This window comes from Schistocerca serialis, chromosome 4 (genome assembly GCF_023864345.2).
Source record: "Schistocerca serialis cubense isolate TAMUIC-IGC-003099 chromosome 4, iqSchSeri2.2, whole genome shotgun sequence".
Classification (NCBI taxonomy): domain Eukaryota; kingdom Metazoa; phylum Arthropoda; class Insecta; order Orthoptera; family Acrididae; genus Schistocerca; species Schistocerca serialis.
Window position 1 is genome coordinate 122,453,288 of NC_064641.1, and position 20,926 is coordinate 122,474,213.

General features: G+C 42.2%; 1 protein-coding gene across 2 annotated transcripts in view; it reads right to left on the reverse strand.

The window, feature by feature from the left end:
* Positions 1 to 20,926, reverse strand: part of LOC126473965 (proton-coupled amino acid transporter-like protein pathetic) — a 442,265-nt gene that overhangs the window by 304,057 nt on the left and 117,282 nt on the right. Inside the window, exon 1 of one of the 2 annotated variants that reach the window (XM_050101340.1) lies at positions 16,164 to 16,293. The exons of the other annotated variant lie outside the window; for it this stretch is intronic. The gene's annotated coding sequence lies outside the window, so the exon portion shown is untranslated. Of the gene's footprint in view, positions 1 to 16,163; positions 16,294 to 20,926 lie in introns of those variants that run through there. 2 annotated transcript variants of the gene reach the window in all.

Below are 20,926 nucleotides of genomic sequence, written 5' to 3' on the forward strand. Positions count from 1 at the left end.
AGGATATGTTACAACAATTTTTGGTACCACAGATCGATACGGATGACCAAGAACGAAATGTTTACATTATGCAAGATGGTGCACCATCCCATTGCCTGCTTGACGTCCGTGATTTTCTCAGCGACCGCTTACCAGGTTAACGGACTGGCCGTGATGCGCCAATTGCATGGCACCCACGTTTCCCAGACCTGACATAACTCGATTTTTTTATGAGAATCCATCAAGGATATTGTGTTTGTACCTCCTGAGCCGGCTTCTCTACCTGAACGTAGAGCAAGAATTTACGCCGCCACTGAGCAAGTTACACCCGCAATGCTACAGTGAGTTTGTGAAGAAATTGGCTTCCGATGGTATGTGTGCAGGATACCCAACGGAAGCCACGTACACCATCTTTAGTTTAAGGTGAGAAACCTTGATGTGTTTCCCTACAACATAACACTAAACCCAGCTCTACATCTTATCGCAATAAATTTACATAATTTTTGAAACTTGTAAAGTTCTTTTTGAAACGCCCTGTACAGTGACATTTCTACAGGACAGAGTAGTAATTGGAAAGTAGCCGTTACCTTAGAAAACTACTTTTAAGTGAAAAGAAATACACTAGAATCATATACCAAAAGTTCATAAAACGTGGCCTGGCCTATCTACCCAGTGACGGCGATTTTGCCTCTGTAGAAAACTGCAGCAACGTAACACATATTATTTCCAAATCAGCCAAAAATTCTGTGAAAAACGTGTGCAAATCACTCACCAAACGTCAGAGTGACAAACACCATGTATTGGTTAAAAATGTCGTACGTTCGGTAACAAAAGGGTGAGTCATTCACACTCTTTTTCAAAGAATCTCATTCAATGGACAAGTTGGCTTGAAACCTACATCTGAAGAAGAACGCATAGTGTTACAGATGAGAAGATGAAGGAAATTGGGAAATATTTCCCTTCATGGCACGTGTTCGCCACCACAAGTTTCAAATGGTTCAAATGGCTCTGAGCACTATGGGACTTAATATCTGAGGTCATCAGTCCTCTAGAACTTAGAGCTACTGAAACCTAACCAACCTATGGACATCACACACATCCATGCCCGAGGCAGGATTCGAACCTGCGACCGTAGCAGTCGCGCGGTTCCGGATTGAACCGCCTATAACTGCTCGGCCACCGCAACCGGCTCACCACAGGTTTCAAAGTCTAGCAATGCCGAAGACATTTATCACCGAGTTTAAATGATTAAATGAGAGTATTGACATTTAGTGACAAACGTTATCTAACATAACGTAAATACAGTGACGCTGAGTGACAAGTATATTTTCAAAGTAAATAAAGTAGTTAAGTGTTTATATCACAGGAGGTATAGCCCTATATCAGTTCTGTAACTGCCTCGCCTGATCCCGTCTACACCTACAGTGGACTGTTGATGACTGGAAACATGTTTCCTGGTCGGACGAGTCTCGTTTCAAATTATATCGAGCGGATAGACGTGTACAGGGATGGAGACAACCTCATGAATCCGTGGACACTGCATGTCAGCAGGTGACTGTTCAGGCTGGTCGAGCCTTCGTAATGGTGTGGGGCGTGTGCAGTTGGAGTGATATGGGACCCATGATACGTCTAGATACGACTGTGGCGGGTGACACTGACACGTACGTAAGCATCCTGACCACCTGCATCCATTCACGTCCTTTGTGCATTTTGACAGAATTGGGCATTCCAGCAAGACAATGCGGGACCCTGCACGTCCAGAATTTCCGCAGAGTGGCTTCTGAGTTTAACACTTCCGCTGGCCACCAAATTCTCCAGACATGGACATTATTGAGCACATCTGCGGTGACTTGCAACGTGCTGTTCAGAAGAGTTATCCACCCCCTCTTACTCTTATGGATTTGTGGACAGTCCTACAGGATACAAGGTATCAACTCCCTCCAGCACTACTTCAGACAAGCCACGTCGTGTTGCGTCTCTTCTGCGTGCTCGCGGGGATTCCTTCACGATATTAGGCAGGTGTACCAGTTTCTTTGACTGTTCAGTGTGTTGATAAGATCATCCATCCGATAAGTGCACTGTCAGATTTTTAAATTCGAACAACCTCATACCTCCTGGTGATCGATACTCATTAATTATGGACAGTTACGTTCCCGAAAATGACACTTTCTCCCCGAATCAGACTGTGGCCGCCTCATCGCTTTGTGTGCCGTTCTTCTGTCACCTTACTGTGCATCCATAGCGCAGTGTGAGAGGCCGCAGTTTCCGCACGTGGCCTGCAGTGGCGGTCCGAGTCAAGATCCGCAGGCCTTCCTGTGACGTCAGGACCGGCTGAGCAACGGGTCCGGCCGCTCTGCTGAGAACCCCCCCCCCCCCCCCCCCCACCTCTCCCACCCGCAGGTTCGCAGGTGCAACCCGGGCCTCGGTCAATGTCCGTTTCGCCAACTCTAGAGGCCGGTGCGGATAAAACGAATGATATCCGCATCCGCACCGCATCTGTAACTCCTTGCACGCAGGCTATTGGCATTTTCTTTGACCTGTCAAAAGCCTTTGTCTGTGTGAACACCAGAATTCTCTTAAGTAACTTAGAATATTATAGTGTCACTGGCAATGGTGCGAAATGGTTTCAGTCTTATCTATCTAAAAGCAAACAAAAGGTGTCGTTGCAAAATACCTGTGCAGTAAGTAGTTAGTTTTCATCTGATTGGGAATTAATTACATGTAGTGTTCTTCAAGGTTCCATCTTCGGTCCTTTGTTTTTTCTTCTGTACATTAATGGCCTCTTGTCTGTTACACTGCCAGTGGCTAAGTTCGTTTTGTTTGCAGATTATGACAAACATTGCAATACGTAGCAAGTCAAGTACAGATAAATGGCTGCTAATCAAATTTTCACTGACATTAATAAATTGTTTAAAGCTAATTCGCTGTCATTAAACTTTGAAAAGACCCACTATATGCAGTTCAGAACCTGTAAGACATTTCCTTCCAGCATGTGTATAACATATGAAGACATGCAGATCGAAGAGGTTGACAGTGTTAAATTTCTGGGATTACAATTCGATAATAAATTCAGTTGGGAAGGGCATACCACAGAACTGCTTAAGCGCCGAAGGAAGTCTGTGGTTGCAGTAAGAATGATGTCAGATGCAGAAGATATAAATATAAAAAACTGGCATACTTTACTTACACTCATCCTATTATGTCATATGGTATCATATTCTGGGGTAACTCATCAAACCGAGCAAAAGTACTTGGGGTGCAATAGCATATGATAAGAATCATTTGTGGTGTAACTTCAAGAACATCATGTAGAAACCTGCTGAAGGAAGTTTGTATTCTAACCAATACTTCTAGATATATTTATTACTTAATGAAATTTGTTGCAAGTAATATACCCTATTTCCAATCAATGGCTCAATGCATAGTATCAATATTAGGAATAAGAACAGTCGACATAAAGACCTAAAATAACTACCTTGGTCCAAAAAGGAGTGCAATATTCAGGAACACACATTATCAATAAGTTGCCAGCTACCATTAAAATCTTGGTTTCAGATAAAGCACGGTTTAAACAGAGTCTGAAAGACTTTTTGATAGGCAAATCCTTCTGCTCTATAGATGAATATGTTAACACAGACTCTTAAGCTAGCTTAAGTAAAAATATCTGTTACATTTCAGTTTTGATGGCACCTGGTCATAACAGTCAAGATTAGGTATTTTGTGTATGATAAATTTATTAATAATACATAACAATGTTTTTTTCTGACAATGTGTTAATTCTGTAAATATTAGCTGTTTCACTTTACTGCATTGTATTCACCTATTTCGACAATCTCTTGACAGATTTTCAGCGTAGTAAGTATTATATGCAAATGTTTTTTGTGCTATATTTTCGGACATGTTCTACACCCACGACAATCATCTTATTTTTTGGGTTTATGGAACGACACTGAATCTAATCTAATGTAATTCGAATGCACATCAGCAGCTTTTAAAATTTAGTTACCGATTTTAAGCCATTCGGTATGCTGCAGATGACGGCAGCATTACGCCTAGCCTGCATTTTCGTCTGCCGAAGACGGAGCATGTAATTTACATTCCATAGGCTGACAACCCTTACATCTTTCTAATGTTTGGAAACATAATAGTAAAATACAGCCGTATAAATCTAATTTTAATAAAATAATCAGTCTTGATCGCAAAACAAATGTTTTATTTGTAGTGACCGATTTCAGTCTTGAAAGACCATTTCACAGCGTAGACAACGTCTGAAATTCAACATAATTTTCTATGAAGGAAGTCATGAACTATATAGCTGTTAACTACACTGCCAGAAAAAAAATATTACACCTTTTTAGAGGTTTCCAGATCACTCAAGGTTTATGGTTGCAGCAGTGCTAATGGAGTATATGAAATGTATGCATTTGAGATACCAGGTATCGACCCATGCTGAAACACACATATTGGTATGCGGCGTAGCCTCCACGGACGGCAATGCAGGCGCTGACTCTGGCACCCAATACATCTTACAGAAAGGAAATACTGTCCTGGGATACGTGGTGTCACACCTGCTCGCCTGTTCACGTAGCTCTGTAAGAGTTGTTGGCTGACGAGTCGCACGAGTCACTTCTCATTCCATCATATCCCACACGTGACCAATTGGTCCAGAGATCATGCTGGTAAGAGAAATTGGACATCTAGCAAAGGACGTTGAGTTTCAAAGGCAGTGTGTGGTCGAGCGCTATCCTGTTGGAGTAACACATCACCTTCCTGTTGCAAAAACGGCGAAAGAACGGGCCTAACAACATCCTGCACATACCGAGTGCTGGTTAGCGTCCCCTCCAGAAACACCAAAGGTGAACGAGAGTTGTAGCTTATTGCAACTCAAGCCTTAACGCCTGGATTGTGGCCAGTTTGTCTTCGACGAATGCACTGTACAAGACAGTACTCACGAAGTCTATATCGTACGCACAAACGACTATCACTTGTGCGCAGGAAGAATCTGCTTTCACGCTAAGGGCCAAGGCGCGCCATTCAAAATGATTCTCTGATGGCACCAATCGAGCCGTATACGTTGATGCTGTGGTGTGAGTGGAAGACGGGCTAGAGGTGTGCGTGCCCGTAGTCCCACTGCTAATAACAGGCTCGCAACAGCCTCACTGGCCCTCTTATGTGTGCTGTGGTACGATCTGCCACTGCTGCCCTTACACTACGAAGATCCTGGCGGGCGTCTGTGCTGCGTGGACGTCCAGAACCTCGCCTACGTCTGCAAGAATGTTTTCGTGACCACTGATACCAGCATCAGTGCACAGATGACGCAGCACGTCCAACCTGTGTGGCATTTATCAGAAACGACCAGGACACGGAAGGCCACAATTTGACGTTCTTCAAAGGTCCTCAGTTCGCTCTAGGAAGCACGATTGCCTCCCCGTGGCATGGATGCCTGCTTGCTTCACACGTTTGCATCACACTGAGACTTCTGGCAGTGAGCATTGCCGATTACTGGGTAGACACGGGTGGCGCTCTAGTAGGTACGCCACTACACTATCACTTGGCGGACGAAGTTGAACACATTATCAGTACATTTACTACGCCATCTGGAGCACCAGTTCGAAATCGACGTCGTCCTTCCAGGTGCACTAATCATTTTCTGGCAGCGTATATACAGAAATGTTATAAGATTATTCATTGCAGCTTCACCTTTATACACTACTGGCCATTAAAATTGCTACACCACGAAGATGACGTGATACAGACGCGAAATTTAACCGACACGAAGAAGATGCTGTGATATGCAAATGATTAGCTTTACAGAGCATTCACACAAGGTTGGCGCCGGTGGCGACACCTACAACGTGCTCGCATGAGGAAAGTTTCCAAACGATTTCTCATACACAATCAGCAGTTGACCGTCGTTGCCTGGTGAAACGTTGTTGCGATGCCTCGTGTAAGGAGGAGAAATGCGTACCATCACGTTTCCGACTTTGGTAAAGGTCGGATTATAGCTTATCGCGATTGCGGTTTATCGTATCGCGACATTGTTGCTCGCGTTGGTCGAGATCCAATGACTGTTAGCAGAATATGGAATCGGTGGGTTCAGGAGGGTAATACGGAACGCCGTGCTGGATCCCAACGGCCTCGTATCACTAGCAGTCGAGATGACAGGCATCTTATCCGCATGACTGCAACGGATCGTGCAGCCATGTCTCGATCCCTGAGTCAACAAATGGGGGCGTTTCAAGACAACAACCACCTGCATGAACAGTTCGATGACGTTTGCAGCAGCATGGACTACAAGCTCGGAGACCCTCGACGCTACATCGTAGACAGAAGCGCCTGCGATGGTGTACTCAACGACGAACCTGGGTGCACCAATGGCAAAATGTCATTTTTTTGGATGAATCCAGGTTCTGTTTACAGCATCGCGATGGTCGCATCCGTGTTTGTCGTAATCGCCATACTGGCGTATCACCCGGCGTAATGGTATGGGGCGCCTTTGGTTACACGTCTCGGTCACCTCTTCTTCGCATTGACGGAACTTTGAACAGTGGACTTACATTTCAGATGTGTTACGACCCCTGGCTCTACCCTCCATTCGATGTTTTTCATTGCTTTAAAACAAGCGTTCAGTGCATAGTGCTGTGGAATGTGGAAAAAACCGCAAACTGGCGTTCATAAGTAGAAGAACAACACCAAAAACGCAACAGGAGCGTACTATGTAAGAAACTGTCCACGCAACCTGCCACTGATGATGCCTTGCAGAAAACAAAGGCGAAACGTGTATGGCACTAAAATTGTGTTTTATTCAGTTGCTGTCAGACGATCCATAAGTAAAAATTATCAATATACCGTAATTTTTGTACAATGTTAACGTGTTTTTTAATTCCTGATTTTCCTCACAGAAACTTACGAGAAATTTCAAGATTTTGTATGGTCTCAAGATAGTCTTTCAAGCCTGAAGCCAGTTAGCATAGATAAAACATCTGGTTTGCGATCAAGACTGATTATTTTATTAATATTACTAGTTTCTGTCTAAGTTAACTGAACTAATCATATGAAATTGTCTGCGGTACGTTTCCATGATACTGGGAAGTGAAATGAAATTATGGAATAATTTCTCATTACGTACTGCATACTGCTTAAAGTTAGTCGAATAGTTCACTTACAAAATTTACGTTAATTCCCCGGCACTATATATCATGCTAACTTTCTGCACAACTCAATCTAAGAAGTGTAGCACTGTAAACTAGTAAATACGTTTTATAGAAACTTTGACAGATTCGCCAATTTTATCCCGAACATTATTTGTGACACATGTGCTATTAAATGACTGAGACGTAACAGCTGCTGGAGTGACATAAACACGATGCAAGAGTAATTGTTCCGAAATCCAGAAAGAAGTGCCTTGCATATGTCAACAACTCATCAATCCTATCCAGATCACTACACACAGAAGCCAATATAGTGGCACTCCATACTATATAACGAATATTAGTATTTTTATATTATAATGTATTTTATGTAATAACTAGCTGTTCCCAGCCACGCGTTTCTCTGGCTCAGTCTACTTAAATGGAAAAGAAATAAAAGAGAAAGAACACGTTTCCAGTACTTATGGACACTGGCTATATATCCTTTCTCCTTATCTGCCCTGTCTCTAACCGTCTACGTCCCCCTCCTCCCCCTCTTTCTGTCCACCTCCTCCTCCTGCCTATCTCTGTCCATCTTCTCTATCTTCTCTTCCAACATCTCTCAAATTTCTTTTTGCGCAATTCTATTCAGTAGCTCCTCATTAGATACACGATCTCCCCATCTAAACTTCTGCATTCTTTTGTAACTCCACAAGTCAAAAGCTTCTACTCTCTTCTTGTCTAAACTTTTTGTCGGCCGTATTTCACTCTCATATTTGATTACACTCCATACAGATACCTCAAGAAAAGACTTACTAATACTTCAATTTTTAGTCGATGTTAACAAACTTCTCTTCTTCAGAAACGCTTTTCTTGCCATTGCCGGTCTACATTTTACACCCTATCTACTTCGGTTGTCATCAGTCTATTTTACCAAATTATATTACTGACAGAGGTAATAAATAAAATAGATTAGAGGAACAATTGAGTCGCCTTTGAATGATACTGGAAATCATGTATAGCTAATATGCTATAGAACTCTTTAAAATGCTGAGATGCTAAGTTACATATTGAAATTTAAATCCACAGTCGGCAACTCATTTGCTGTTTCATTCAAAGGCACGTAAAATGTTTTTCTAATATATTTCATTTTTAATTTTCGATAAATCGTTTCACAAAAAATATGTTCCTTTTCCTTCAAGGGGACTTTTTTTTCTTAGATATGTGTAACGTACGCTCTGGAATAATCACTGAAAGCAGATGTCGCATGAAGGAGTCTTCGGTAAATTAGATTTTTCACGTGCCGTTTGTGTAATAATGTCTAGGGAAGATGCTGGATGCCAAAAGTAGCTATTAAGTCTCCAACGCTAACATATTTCATTTGACATTGTCATACTTATCATTGGGTATCACTAGAGCAGTGATTTGAATATCGCACGTCACGTCCCGGAAATTGTACCTCCAAAACAATGCTATCCGTATTCCAAGAAAGACCAGACATGGTCGTCACCTGTATACCAAGGTCTGATAGGCAGCAACCAAGCGAACCAAGGTAACCAGTGACACCACGTGATACGTAAGTCTCACGAGGAGACCTGCAGGGGGAAATCCTCCGCGAAACAGGTTGCATGTATGCAAAATAAAAATAAAAAAATTCACTGTTCCAGTTACATGTGTTGCAGAATGCGACCTCACAGACTCGCTTGGGTGACAGAATCTACTTCTACAAATGCAATAAATATTGCGCAAATCACTGTACAGTACCTGGAGGGAGAGTATTTCCGATTTTAAGAGTGCATCTTTGTGTGTTGCAGAGTTTCATACTTTTGCAGTTTACCATTGGAAACTATTCAGCACTTGTTTGACCTTCCGTACCTGACTAAACTAACCTGTTGCAAACCACACTAAACTTGTTTGAGCTTTCTGTGTCGTTTTCATCAATCTTGGGAGGGGACCTGGGTGGACGAACAGTACTCAGATGATAATTTTGTGAGAACCCTTTTTTCTTGGACGAGTCACACTTTCTCAGCAGCTCTGCACAGATAATTTACCGCACCGGATAGAGGACGTTCAACTTGAACGTCATTTAACATTTTAGCTAAAATTATTTCCATATGTTGCACTCAGACCTCAGAGTTTATGTAATAATCGTAAGAAAGTATTCAGCTATTCGTCCCTCAAACAATGTTCTCAAGTTGTTTGCACATCTTACACTGATAGCTGATGTCTATATCGTTTACAGATTTCCATACATCCTTCTATGAAACATACGGCCTCGTATGTTTCATCGAAGGGTGTAAGGAAATCTGTAAACGATCTAGATATCAGTGTAAGATGCGCAGATAGTTTCAGATACTTTGTTTCATAGCGTAAAAGCTGAATATTTTCTTAGGATTATTCCATAAACTGTGGGGCCTGCCTTCCCCACATGTGCATAATATTATGTTTGGTTGTGTTGAATGTTAGTTGCTAGTCTTTTAACCAATCACTGGTTAACCAACATCTTCCTGCAGTTCACAAAAATTTTGTAATGATGTGATCTCCCTGTATAATGAGTCCCTTAAATGTACTCTAACATGAAATACTGAAGTCCATGCAACTCTGTCGACCTTTTCCATGGTACATTGGCAGTATTCTATGCCAATGCTAATCTTTGTGCCTTACTACGCGCAATTAGCAGCTGCGTTTATATACGACAGTGGTTTCAGTTCGTCACGGCTTGGATGTGTTACGACTGTTCTCGTGATGCTGATCTACACTGAACTGGTGAGGCATTTGGGCCTCTGCGATCCACTGCCAATACTTACTGTAGGACCTAGTTAGGTGAGGTCACTATCAGATCCTGTCTGACTGTGGAAAACAGTGGGCGAGAAAAGGCGTTTTACAATAAATAAACTTGTTTTGTGACATTGTAGTTGTGGTCCTTTTCTTCATAGTTTACCAGTAGGGCCCTAAAACATGTTCACTCTGGTAATATTTATTTCTCTTACTGTTCAACCAGCGCTACGAGTTATCACATGTGATTAACCATTTATAACAGCTACTATTACTCCTATTTCTCCACAAATAAATGTCTAGGTTTTAAGACGATTTCCGTGAATGAAGCAGTATTTTCATATAGCGAGCGTAGAGCGAAAATAATATAACTTGGTTTCTGCGAGCATAGTAGGCTATAAAGAAGTACTGATGAAGCGGAACTGCAATATTTTTGCGAAAAGACAGTGGTTAGTGCGCACTGTTATCTTAAAAAACGGTGCCGACTCTTTTCCTTGCAATTTCCAGGTGTGAAAATGGATCTTCACAATGGTAGTGCTGAAAACAAAATCGAGAAACTGAATGAACTTGCAACATGAGTTGCGATGTCCGTTGTCTCAGATCAACACAAACATAAAAAGTTAGTACAACCAACTTCCTAATTGACGTAGAGTTACCATGTTGTTGTCGTTGTAGTGTTCAGTCCAAACACTGGTCTGATGCAGCTCTCTACGCTACTCTATCCTGCACGAGCCTCTTGGTCTCCACTGCAACGTACATCCCTCTGAAAATGCATACTTTATTCATCTCTTGCTCTCCCTCTACGATTTTTACCCCTCCCCCTCCCCAGTTCCCTCCAGCACTAAATTGGTGATACCTTGATGCCTCAGAACGTGTCCTACCAACCGACCACTTCTTTGTAGCACAAATTTCTCTTCTCCCCAATTCTATTCAGTAATTCCTCATTAGTAACGTAATTTACCCACCTAATCTTCAGCATTCTTCTGCAACACCACATCTCAAAAGCTTCTGTTTTCTTCTTGTCTAAACTATCAATCGTCCATGTTTCACATCCATTCAGGGCTACACTACGTCCAAATACTTTCAGAAAGGACTTCCTGACGCTTTAATCCATACTCGATATTAACAAATTTCTGTTCTTCAGAAATGTTTTTCTTGCCATTGTCAGTATGTATTCTGTATCGCCCCTAATTCGCCCATCATCAGTTATCTTCTTTACTATACAAAAAAACTCATCTACTACTTTAAGTGTCTCATTTTCTAATCTAATTCCCTCAGCATCACCTAATTTAATTCGACTATTACCTCCTTTCAAGACATTGTCAATTTCATTCAGCTGCTCTTCCAAGTCCTTTGCTGTTTCTGACAGAATTACAATGTCATCGACAAACCTCAAACTTTTTATTTCTTCTCCATGGATTATAATTTCTACTTAAAATTTTTCTTTTGTTTCCTTTACTGATTACTCAATATACAGGTTGAATAACATTAGGGGTTTGCTACAACACTGTCTCACTCCCTTCTCAACCACTGCTTCCCTTTCGTGCCCGTCGACTCTTATAACTGCCATCTGGTTGCTGCACAAATTGTAAACAGCCTTTCGCTTCCTATAACGCCCGCATTCACGACGTTTAATGTAGCGTTCACATACATCCGCATCTACATGAACATCTACATGACAACCCAGCGCCGGCCGCGGTGGTCTAGCAGTTCTAGGCGCTCAGTCCGGAACCGCGTGACTGCTACGGTCGCAGGTTCGAATCCTGCCTCGGGCATGGATGTGTGTGATGTTCTTAGTTAGGTCTAAGTAGTTCTAAGTTCTAGGGGACTGATGTCCACAGATGTTAAGTCCCATAGTGCTCAGAGCCATTTGAACCATTTTTTTGACAACTCAGCAATTCGCGCTTAAGCGCCTGAGAGAGGGTCCACCGAATTACTTTCGAAATATTTGTCTACTGTTGCACTCTCGACCAGCGCGCGGGGAAAACCCACACTTAAATCTTTTCATGTGAGCTCTGATTTTTCTTATTTTATTACAATGATCATGTCGTCCTAAGCCGACGGGAGTTAACAAAATACTTTCATATCCATAGGAGAAACTTAGTAAATGCAATTTCGAACATTCTTTCCATTCGAAGGAGAAAGATGGTGACTGAAATTTTTTGAAAAGGTCTAGTCGCAACGAATAACGCCATTGTGCCATTGTGTTAATGATTGCCACCCCAACAATTTGGGGTGTCACAATATGGAAACATCAAATGTACATAATTTCTTGCTTTAGAAAGAAAGCTACCAGATAACGGCAGCCTCTTTTTTCTTTTTTTCTTTTGAGTAAACGTTAAATATTAATCATTCTTCGCATTGAAAGAGATCCCTTTTTTCGCTCATATAAATGCTTAAATCTGTAGGGGATAACAACTCCAGTTACTGAGTTTTTACAAACTACCGATAGGTGGCGCGATGTGGTATGTCATTGCTACATTATTCTTAGAATAATGGAAACTCTGAAACTGTCCGATTAGGTTGCCTCCAGGGAGAGTTTGGAGAAGGAGTGTCGTAAAAATGGAAAGATTTCTGTTGCGTTAGTTTTTGCAATTTTCGTAAACTCCTAGTCCAACAATGCATCGAACTGCTTCGTTCCACTTCTGATATTGAATCACTTTCAGGGTAGACTATTTAAACTGGTTTGCGGTATCTCTTCATGGTAGTGCTCCCGACACCGCTAAATTTCGTGAAGGTCGCCCAAAACGTGTTGTTCCGAAAACCCATCGATACCGGAAAATAATTTGCATGTGACGTATCGTAAAACAGGAGTACCTTCAGGCACATCCTAGATTGCAATGTTTTGCGTGAACCTTTAGTTCTGTTACCGATGGATTCCGCACAATTTAACCAAAATGAAAAATAACATGCTCGTGCCGGTTCATGTAAGAAACTACTCAAAAAATTCGGTGGAGGGTACGTACAGAACATCATCACACCACCGGAGAAAACGTGGATACATTATTACGAGCTGGAAAGTTAGCAACAGTCACTTGTTCGTGATAGGAACTGAGTCTAATGAAAGCTGTTCATCTATGAAGCACTTCCCAGAAGGCGATCGTTTGTTTCTTTAGTATATTTCGAGATCGAACATTTTTTTCAAGTACTGTCCAAAAGCAGCAAAATCCATGACATAGGACTGTACTAATCCTTCTTTATTACTACTAGCGTTTTCGGTAATGCATCAGTTTCTCGGCATGAATGAAAGTAATATTACTCACATGCCATAATAATGTAAGAAATGGAAAACTAGTTATTACAAATAAAACATTCACAGTTGTGAGAGGCAATAAGTGCTTTACCACAGGTAGGCCATTATCTGCTACCATAATGGGTCATTATGTGTTACTCTAATAGATGGTACCCTTTTCTGTTCAAATGGTTCAAATGGCTCTGAGCACTATGGGACTTAACTGCTGTGGTCATCAGTCCCCTAGAACTTAGAACTACTTAAACCTACCTAACCTAAGGACATCACACACATCCATGCCCGAGGCAGGATTCGAACCTGCGACCGTAGCGGTCACGCGGTTCCAGACTGAAGTGCCTTTAACCGCACGGCCACTGGGGCCGGCTACCCTTTTCTGTGGTACGGCATACATTGCCTTCCTATATCTGCACAACTATGAAAATTTTATACGTAATATGCGGTCTTCCACATCCAAAATTGTTGTGAGATGTGAGATGTGAGTAATATTAATCTTGCTGAGAAGATAGCACCTTATCGAAACTGGTACAGTAATAAGGAATTAAAAATGCTCCATTCATGCTTTTTATGCAAGTTCGCTATCATTGCTTAAGGGAATCTAAGAATAGTTAATAGATAATGCCATAAAAATTCATTTGCCACAAGCAGTTGATGTAACCAGGGAAAATGTCGCATCATTTTCCATCATGAGGATGCCAGCTGTATCATAACGTGTAAAATACGCAAAAAACGTTACCTAATGCATGTCTGTCTGTACCCACTTGAATTGTCACCTAACGAATACTTTTTGCTCTTTTATGTCAAATTGGAAGTGAGTGGACAGAAATTTTCATCATGTAAAGAAGCTGTTGAATCTCCAGCAAGCAAGCTTTCGGGGTGCCAATATCAGAGTGAAAAGAAAAGGACTCTACAATTGGTTCGACGTTGTATGGTGCAAAAAGTGACAGCTGTCTGTAAACGATGAAAAGTGTGAAATCATCCACATGAGAATCTGCTCAGTTTCAGTTACACGCTAGATCACACAAATCTAAAGGCTGGAAACTCAACTAAATACTTAAGGATTACAATTACGAATAAATTAAATTGGAACAATCACATAGACAATGTTGTGGGGGAAGCAAAACAAAGACTGTGATTTATTGGCAGAAGAGTTAGAAAATGTAACAGGCTTATTTAAGGGAATGCTTACACTACGCTTGGCCGCCCTCTTCTTGAATGTTGTTGTGCGGTATGGGTTCCGCCTCAGATACAATTGACGGAGACAACCGAAAAGCCGGCCGGAGTGGCCGAGCGGTTCTAGGCGCTACAGTCTGGAACCGCGCCACTGTAACGGTCGCAGGTTCGTATCCTGCCTCGGGCATGGATGTGTGTGATGTCCTTAGGTTAGTTAGGTTTAAGTAGTTCTAAGTTCTAGGGGACTGATGACCTCAGAAGTTAAGTCCCATAGTGCTCAGAGCCATTTGAACCATTTGAACAACCGAAAAAGTTGACAGAAGACATCGTGAAATAGGGGAGAGAGTGCCACGAATAAGATACAAGAAGTGGGGTGGCAACCTTTAAAATGCACGCCTTTTTCCCTGCGGCAGGATATTATCATGAAATTTCAGTCGCCAACTTTCTCCTCATAGTGTGAAAATATTTTGTTTCCGCCCTCCTGCCAGGGAGGAATGATCAACATAAAAAATAAAAGAAATCTGAACACGCACGTAAAGATTTAAGTGTTTCTTCTTCTCACGCGCTGTTCGTGAGTGGAACGTTAGAAAAGTAGCTTGACGGTGGTAGGACTTAATTTCAAATTGGAGAGAGTAATAATCTAGATGTAGATGCAGATTTCTTTAGGTGATAGACGAAGGGCAGTTGCTGATTGAATCAGGAAGAACGTCGCATAATAGTCATATCATAACAATGCCAGCTGTATCACAGCACAAGACAAATCGCTTATTGTGAGAAACATCGAACTAATGAATTTTTGCATGTTTTGACTTAATTCATTTTTTTTGTTCACTTATGTCAAACTAGATGGTGTTAAGTCTCCTGAAAGCATGTTTCGAGGTTCCAATATTACAGGAATAAAAAAAGGAAAGAATAACTTATGTTTCTAGAATTGGCGCGACCGCATGCAAACGTCTATAAATTTTTACGGTCAATATTTTGAGAAACAATAAGACAATTTGTACCAAAAGTTTTTCTTTCATTGTTATTGCAAAAATTAAAATGAAGGGTGAATACCTGAACTCGTTTCGGAAAAAGAAACTCAGATATGGTCGCAACCATTGCAGCAGAGTCATATTACTAGGATATTCGGAAAGTAAGGGCCGATGGGGTGCGAAATGGAAACCACAATGAAAATCCGATGAAGCTTTGCGCAGATGTGATGGGCAGTGCCTGTAGTACGCCCTCGATCGCGTCACGTTGCTCTTTTCAGTTCTGAGCACACATGCTTTGCACAATAGTGTTTCCCGCCGAGTATGAGGGCCTGATGGGCGATTCTGCCTAATGTCATGCAGCCCACATACCATAGCTGTCGTGCGTTTCCTTCCGCATGACATTTCTCGACTACACACTGCAGGGGCAATGAAGATGCTCCTGCAGCGTTTTCGGTTAGACTCTCCCTGAGTTTCATCTCTGCTCACATGATCCGCTGGCTATGAAGACAATGTTGTGGCACAGAAGGCTAGCTGTAGACTGGCGTAGAAAAGTGGCAGGAAGCATAGGCGGCTGCCTTCTGTGTCGAGGGTATTGTAAAGTTGGTACAACACTACGAAAAATGTCTAAATCGGAGCGGCGACTATGTAGAGAAGTAGCTGGAAGGTGTAGCTAACTGATGCAAGGAAAACATTTTTGATTTTCACAGGGGTTTCCATTTTGGGACAGATCGGACCTTACTTTCCCAATAGGCCTCATACCTTCCAATGTGTAACACACCGAAGGAACCAGTGATTTTTGTTTGACGATCTTAAGTAAATAAGCGGATGAACGGAGGCGTGTGTTTGGCCAGTGGCGGTACTGCTGACTGGTATGCGTCTCACCTGAGTTGTAGCCTGGTGAGGCGGTCCTGCACACAGTTGGTGGTAGCGACGTGTGTCGATGGCCCACTCTCAGCTGCCGGGAGGCGTCTGGCTTTCGCGAGTTGCGCAGGTCGGAGAGCGGACGAACACTGTGCGTGCTTCGTGTAGCGCGGGTCAGGCGCCTCAGCGGTTCCCACCCACCCCACCCCACCCACCCCCCACCTGTAGCTGGCTGGCCGCTGCTAGCCCCACCACCTGTAGCTGCCCGGGTACCCGCAACAGCTAAAGCTGTTAGCGGCTCCGCTACCCGGCCACTAGTGGAAGAACAGCAAGCGAAGCAAAACACACGTGGCGTCCTGCTCCCGCTGGTACTGACGTAGACTGAACAGTCAAATCCAGCGAAATACTGGCTGGATTATAACCCCACCGCAAAATTAGTATGACTGACGTATTTTACTGGGTGTCACATGCCATTAATGCCAAATCAGCTAAAAAATGTTTAATGCTTTTTTATGTCATTGACCTGGCAAGGAATATTATTAACTTCCACAGACTTTCCACAGTTGAGATAATCTACAATACGAAAAGTTTTTCAGAGATCACTACCACTCACAAAATTAATCTATTTATACTACTGACCATTAAAATTGCTACACCACGAAGATGAAGTGCTACAGACGCGAAATATAACCGTCAGGAAGGAGATGCTGTGATATGCAAATGATTAGCTTTTCAGGGCATTCACACAAGGTTGGCGCCGGTGGCGACATCTACAACGTGTTGACATGAGCAAAGTTTCCAACCGATTTTTCGTACACAAACAGCAGTTGACCGGCGTTGCCTGGTGAAACGTTGTTGTGATGCCTCGTGTAAGGAGGAGAAATGCGTACCATCACGTTTCCGACTTTGATTGAGATCGGATTGTAGCCTATCGCGATTGCGGTTTATCGTATTGCGACATTGTTGCTCGCGTTGGTCGAGATCCAATGACTGTTAGCAGAATAAGGAATCGGTGGGTTCAGGAGGGTAAAACGGAACGCCGTGCTGGATGCCAACGGCCTCATATCACTAACAGTCGAGATGACAGGCATCTTATCCGCCTGCCTGTAACGGATCGTGCAGCCACGTCTCGATCCCCGAGTCAACAAATGGGAACGTTTCAAGACAACAACCATCTGCTTGAACAGTTCGACGACGTTTGCAGCAGCATCGACTGTCAGTTCGGAGACCATGGCTGCGGTTACCCTTGACGCTGCACCACAGACAGGAGCGCCTGCGATGGTGTACCCAACGACGAACCTGGGTGCAGGAATGGCAAAACGTCATTTTTTTTCGGATGAATCCAGGTTCCGTTTACAGCATCATGATGGTCGCATCCGTGTTTGGCACATCGCGGTTAACGCACATTGCAAGCGTGTATTCGTCATCGCCATACTGGCGTGTCACCCGGCGTGATGGTATGGGATGCCATTGGTTACACGTGTCGGTCACCTCTTGTTCGCATTGACGGCACTTTGAATAGTGGGCGTTACATTTCAGATGTGTTACGACCTGTGGCTCTACCCTTTATTCGATCCCTGCGAAACCCTACATTTCAGCAGGATAATGCACGATCGCGTATTGCAGGTCCTGTACGGACCGTCCTGGATACAGAAAACGTTATACTGCTGCACTGGTCAGCACTTTCTCCAGATCTCTCACCAATTGAAAACGTCTGGTCAAAGGTGGCCGAGCAATTGGCTCGTCACAATACGCCAGTCACTACTCTTGATGAACTGTGGTATCGTGTTGAAGCTGCATGGGCAGCTGTACCTGTACACGCCATCCGAGCTCTGTTCGACTCAATGCGCAGGCGTATCAAGGCCGTTATTACGGCCAGAGGTGGTTGTTCTGGGTACTGATTTCTCAGGATCTATGCACCCAAATTACGTGAAAATGTAATAACATGTCAGTTCTAGTATAGTATATTTGTCCAACGAATACCCGTTCATCTGCATTTCTTCTTGGTGTAGCAATTTTAATGGCCAGTAGTGTACAGCGTGGAGGCACTGTAACAGATATATCTGAAGTGGCACAGAATTGCGGTTTGGGGAGTCCTGGTGCTCGATTGGTATTTGAACTACGAGCAAGGGGTAAAATGTTTTTGGCTTAGCCTGCATCAGCGGCCCTCTTAATAATATTTCGAATATCCTACAGTATCTACGTTACGTTTGAACGATGAACGGCAGCTGCGTCCAGACAAATTGGGTGAGCAGACTAATTCCTTTTGCCAAAGATGTTAATTGTGCTGAAATTAATACTTAGCTAATGGCACCATTTGTATGATCTCCGTTCGGACTTTACGTGTAAATACGTGCAGAAAACACGGTTTTGGACGTTTTAAAAGCGCGCCACTTCCGTGGTTTAAACTTGTACGAATCGGTTCAAACTTTGCACTAAGGTAAATAAATGGGTAAAGCCGAAACGCAATTTTTTCACTCAATAATCTTTACCCGTAGTGGAGATACGATAGTTCAAAATCAATCTAAATGTAGCACGTAAAATTCATTCTTATGTGAATGAAACGGCTTAAAATGATTGAGATAAATAAAAGCAGTGCCTCCGTCTATAAAACTGAAAACTTGCATTCAAAAAGCTAGCTTCCATTAGATTTTTCGTGCAAGAAACACGTATTTTTTTAGTTTTTTATGCGCGCCGCTTATATTTTCAGACTTGTGCGAATCGGTTCAAATTTTTTAAGGAGGTGGATAAATATGTGTAATTAACGATCGTCCTCTTGTTTTCTGAAACATTTATCCATTGTCATGATATAAACATGATTCGGAAGATAATAAAAAAACCTACATCGCATCACACGTCTGCTCGAGTGAACAAAAATCTACATCGGTTACCAACCTATGGCGGTATAAAGTCAAAATTTTGGTGAAGTAAAAGTCTGGAACCTGAATGAAAAATGCTGCTATCATGGCACAAAAAAGTCGAGTATGTCCAGGGCAGAGTTAGGGATGTAATACAAGGGAACTGGCCTTAACGACTTATCTGGCAGACGTTTAAATCAAAATATATTCGCGCTTTTCTACGAGTTAACCCTACTCCCCCAGAGCAATGAGCTCTCTCAGGTGGAAAGCGTTGGCACACCTGCATCTTGCAATTTATAGGCTAAATTACCTGATTCCTCGTCCAAAATCCAGAAGATTAACCAGCCATAGTAAACAATATATACTATCATATGGCAAAAGAACATACATCTAATAGCTACAAAAGTTACCATGGTGGGTGGGGGGTGGGGGGTGTAGGGGAGGAGCGATAAAATTTTTGGGGTTGACTTGTTCCAGGTGCAATAACATCATGTATCATGTTACTTTACTTGACATGATGCGTTTTACCACATCACATGGGTACTAATACTAACAACTTAAAGGAGCGAATGTATCAAGATGTTTTGACCTGAATGTGTTTGAAGCTGTTAGATAAGTCAAAAAGCTAGTTCCCTTCTTTTATATCCCTAACTCTGTCCTGGATATATTCGTCTTTTTTGTGGTATCATATAAGCATTTTAAATTCTGATTATTTAATGAGGCATCATTTATCGAAGTACAAACCTCACCTTCAGGTGGCAATGGCAATATAAAACATTCAACAAAAGTACACATAGATACTTCAGTTGTTTAGTGCATTAGAGTTGACTGTGATGTTGTGTTTTAAGTGTCCCCTTGAAGTCTGTGAATAGTGGTTAATACGATGCATTAAGCGATACCAATGGCGGAACTTAACACAGCACAAGAATACATCTATTTCACATGAATGAAGATGAACGAAGCACATGTCAACACTTTACAGAAGAACCTTAATATTTATGTATATTTTGTCAAATATCTTTCTACACCAATACTGAAGAAAGGAAATAATCCGATGAATCATTGACGTGTTTTTGGTACGTGTACTGCGTTCGAGTATTATGAATTACCTCGAGGAAAACGATCAGTTGATACATACTCAGCACGTATTCTGCACACATCGTTCTTGTGAAACACGACTAGCTCTTTATTCTCACGAAGTAATGTCTGCATAGACAGGGGACCTCAAATTGATGCCATATTTCTAGATTTCCAAAACTCGTTTGATACTGTTCCTCACAGGAGGCTTCTAATCAGATGATGTGCCCATGGCGTACCGTTTCAGTTGTGCGACTGACTTCGTGATTTCCTGTCAGGAATGTCACAGTTCGTAGCACCTGACGGAAAGTCATCGACTAAAACAGAATTGATATCTGGCGTTCCCAAAGGAAGTCTTATATATCCTATGCTGTTACTAATCCACATAAACGGAGTAGGAGATAATCTGAACAACCCTCTTACATTGTTTGCAGATTGTCAATTACCGTTTATTAAAGACCTGCCGTTTATTAAAGTCAACAATAACTAAAACAGAATTGCAATATAATTTAGACAAGATGTCTGTATTGTGCCAAAAGTGGCAGTTGACCGTAAATAATGAAAAATGTGAGATCCTCCACAAGGATACTAAAAGAAATCCGTTAAATTTCAATACACGATAATTGAGACAAATTTATATAGCGCCAATTAAACTAAATAGCTAGGAATTACAATTACGAGTAAATTAAACTGGAATGAGCACACAGAAAAAGTTACCGGGAAGGCAAGAGAAAAATTGCGATTTGTTGCCAAAACACTTAGAAGATATCTTGTGTCTATTAAAGAGATTGACTAAACTACGCTAGTCCGTCCCGAGCTGGAATATTGCTGGGCGGTATGGAATCGTTA